At 45.1% G+C, this 4,190-nt stretch overlaps 1 pseudogene; it reads right to left on the bottom strand.

Annotated features, from left to right (window-relative positions):
* Nucleotides 1-975: 975 nt before the first annotated feature.
* On the bottom strand, nt 976-3,859 carry LOC108316384 (annotated as a pseudogene).
* Nucleotides 3,860-4,190: the final 331 nt, after the last annotated feature.

The raw sequence follows: 4,190 nt of genomic DNA, 5'->3' as shown, positions 1-4,190 counted from the left end.
TGCTGCTTGGGTTCAAGCAATTCTCCTACCTCAGTCTCCCAAGTAGCTAAGATTACAGGCTCCCACCCCCATGCCTGGCTAATATTTCTATTTTTCATAGAGACGAGGTTTCACCATGTTGGCCAGGCTAATCTCGAACTCCTGATCACAGGTTATCCACCCGCCTCAGCCTCCCAAAGTGTTGGGATTATGGGCATGAGCCACCATGCCCAAAGTGTCCATTCAGTTTCAACGTCAAAGCCGTAATTGCTGAGAATGGCACCAACACGCTGCAGCTGGAGAGAGTGGGTGACCAACATTTGGAAGTCGCAGCATTGTCTGGGGTAAATAGCCGAGGTTCCTCGCCTCACACCAAGGGAATTGAGGACTTGGACACACAAGAAGGGCGTTTAGGAGTGGAGGTTTATCAGGCAAAAGAAAGAGAAAGGAGAATAGCCCACTCTCCTGAGACAGAGGAGCGCCCCAGCAGGACTTCTGGTTTTGTGGTGAAGGGCACAGGGGTTTATAGCCTGGCTTGAGGAGGCAGTGTCCGATTTACATAGGCCCAAAGATTGGTGGGACCAGGTGTTATATTTACATAGCGCTGGAAGAAGTTGGCCACCCCACCCTAACCTTATGATGCAAATAGGGTTTCTACTTGACCCTCAGCATGTGGTCTGCTCTTTACTGTCCACGTGGTTGGAAAGGAAAAGGGAAGATGGAGCCGCCATGTTGAGCACGCCTCCCCCCAGGTAGCCTTTTCCTATTGGCACGGCTGCCGGCATTCACCAGGGCAAGCTTTGGTCATCTATGTCTGCAACTTGATTTTATAGGCTGCTCTTTGTTAGAAAAGAAATGATTCGGGGGCTGCTGCTTTTCATTAAAAGGGAAACCTTCCCGAGGACTTCCTTACCCTACCTGCCTTTTTAACTCCTATATTAATTTTTTTTGAAGAACAGATGACGCTTTGAATGGCTCAGCCCATTGCCCAGAATTTCAAGGGAAGGCCTCTCCGCTAGCTTCTCTTGGACGATGTGTCCCGTAAAACCTCCGAGACACTGAAATAGCATGTTTTTGTGTCCACTCTCCTGCTAGCCTGTTGTACTTCTGCTGGCCTTGTAAGTGTGGGCTCTCTCTGGCACCAGGGGGTCATCGCAGTTGGGGTTGCAGAGCAGTGAGCAAATGGACAGGAGAACTTTGGACACAGTCAATGCTGGAGACCACCAAGACCACAGGATGTCACGGCAGATGCTGCCATTACTGTTGACACTGGGGTGAGAAAATCTGGTTGTGAAAGCAACCTTTGGAGGCTTTAATCCGTAGGAAAGTGCGTGGTCAGAAAGAACACTCCTCCTTGGTAAGGACAGCCACTAATTATCACCCACAGGCCCCATGGAACACTGGGCGGGAGCCTCCCTCTGCAAGTCCGTTAATTCCTTCTGGATCTGCTTTAGTGCCAACTTACCCCCCTGCTGGGGGCTGTGGTGGCCCAGCCACACTGCACTTTCTGTATATAAGTTTTTTGAAAATGCTGCTTCACTGTTACCTTGACTTGTATGTTGGCGTCCATCGAATTCAGTTGCTTTTATAACTTGTTCCACAGTGATGCCTGGAGACCTGAGTATGTTTTATCTTTAAAATCTAATAGTTTTACTATGATATGGTCTTGAATTTGATCATCTTGATTTAATTTTTCCATCGCCTGATGGGTCCTTTCAATGTGCCTCTTCAGTAATCTGTCATTTTCATTTTTATAAATCAAGTCTCCTAGATTGTTCTCCCAAAAGCCTGATTCCTGTTTAGAAAAAAAAAAAAAATACTAAGAAAAACAAGAAATTACATATTGCATTAAATTTTTATTCAACAAATACAGAGATTCCCAAAAAAGTTAAAACAAAGTAGAAAACAACTCTGGTGTTATAAGACCAGTAGGTTCTTCTGTGCAGTATTAGACCAATACACTGAGACAGCAGTTCGCAACAGAGAATTTAATGATCACAGGGCAGCCAAGGGAAGAGATAGGAGTAGACCCTGAGATCCATCTCCTCAAGAACTTCTGCGTTAAGGCTCCTAAGGGGATTGTGGAGGGTGAGGGGTCGGAAAATTAAGGTTGTTGATTGGTCAGGGGAAGGGGGATGAAACCATTAGGGTGTGGAAACTGTATTCTCCGTTGAGTCAGTTCCTCAATGGGGTCCTTCAGACCAGCTGGCGTCAGTAGTTGCACTGGTACACGGGATCTGAAAGAATATCCCAAATGGGAAAGTGAACTTCGTAATGCTCAGATTGTTGTCTATAGAACAGTTCAGGAGAACTGTAATCTCGGCTCTGCCTGATTCTAGCACCACAAGCGCCAAACAACTGTGAGGACACAGGTCCAAGAGAAGCCTGCCCTCAAGAGTAATGCAGAATGTGCTACAAGCTTGTTTACTTTTGTTTCTCCCCTTCCCTTCTTCCCTGATTAATTTTATAAAATTTATAGGGGCAGTTTCAATGGCTTCAACACAGTACTGCCAGGTAAGGACTTGAACCCAAGAGGCGGAAGTTGCAGTGAGCCTGAGAGAGGGAAAGGAGGAGGAAGAGAGGGAGGGGGGGTAGGGGAGGGGGAGAGGAGGGAGGGGTGGGGGGAGGGGTGGGGAAGGGGGAGGAGGAGGAGGAGGAAATAAAAGCGCAGAATCAGTGTAATGCTAATGGAGTTACTGTAGTTGTTTGTGGCTGTTTTTTGTTAAAGAGCAATGATCAGTCTTGTAGTCATTATAATACTATCATTTGTCTGTTTTCTAAAATGTATAAAATGTTTGAGGGATTATGTGACATAAAAAGATTAATAATGCTTGCAGTCAATGTTTCATTGTTTGGGAGAATCCAGTTTCCCCAGTTAATATGCTTTTGTGTAATAGCTGTGTAAGGAGTAGCCAGGTTTAAAGACATATTAATGGCTGAAATATTAACATATGGGTCTTTTGATGAAGTTCAAATAGTAGAGAGATTTCCTTCCCCAATGTTCCTTGGAGGGATTAAACTGAAGAGAAAAATCTGGAGAGTTTGCCCCACATGTTATGTCTGGGAGTTATTAGGACTTTTTCAGACAGGAGCTGTGTGTGACATGTAATTATGCTTCTTCTCCAGTTGAGAAGCCAAGCTAGGTTCAGGCGGTGTCACAAACTTGAGCCCAACAAGGAAATCACCCGTCACATTGATCTTGCAGAGCTGTGGCTCTATCTGTTCTCTGCCCAACACCCAAGACACACACCAGCTCTGGCCAACAAATCTTCATATATTGTCTATGCCAACCAGAGCCACATTTATTCCCAAATCTCTTTCTAAAGTACAAATCCGTACTTTCTATTCTCAACTCTGAAATTTACAAGAGGACTCATATGTATCTCAGAGTCACAGATACTAAAGCTCAACACACCGGGGAGTTCCCTGTCAGCGTCATGTACCACCCTCTACCTCAGTACTCAGTGATCAGCCCCAAGCCAGCATCTCCCAGAGAGTAGTGGGTGGCCCTGGGTGTTTCAGTAGACTCTGAAAGCTGCTTCTACCCCTGCCTAGACACTTACACTCACTGCTATACATCCTGCTGCTCACATCAGATCTTGATATCATCTTTAGATAAACACACCCAATCTCCCAACACAACCATTTATTTCCAAAGAATTATAGTATTTAAATGTACTGGACTCTCTACAGACTCACTGCCACTTTATCACTGCACTGGTCCATCCATCACCTCCATTAACATAAGCAGATCAAAAACTGGCCTCTCTACAGCCAGTCTTGTCCATTCCAACCCATTTGCCACACTGCGTCTTCAGCGACCTTTCCACAGTGTCAATCTGTGGACATACCTGTAGCCTAAAATCACATCCACCAACATAGTAGCCAAGCAACAGCAAGCCCCTTTCCTTTGGTCATTAGAGTCCTAGACACCAAGGGGATGTTGGGGAAAGAACTGCCGTGGATCGACTCTCAGAGGCAGTGGGTTCTGGACTTGTGCTGGCTTTGAGACACGGACACTGGAAAAGCTCAGGTACCTGGCAATGCTTGGAGATTAGGAAGTAAGGATGAAAACAAGTCACTGCACTAAATAATATGACAGTAATCACTTACACAAAAATTTTAAAGATAAGAAATGTTGGAAGATTTATTATTTTATTATACCTTTATAGTTGGAGAGTAAAGAAGAAAATACCAAAGCTCTTTGTCTT

Source organism: Cebus imitator, unplaced genomic scaffold (assembly GCF_001604975.1).
Source record: "Cebus imitator isolate Cc_AM_T3 unplaced genomic scaffold, Cebus_imitator-1.0 Scaffold188, whole genome shotgun sequence".
In the NCBI taxonomy this organism is placed as follows: Eukaryota; Metazoa; Chordata; class Mammalia; order Primates; family Cebidae; genus Cebus; species Cebus imitator.
Note: the sequence above shows the minus strand (reverse complement) of the source record. Positions and strands in the feature narration are given on the sequence as shown.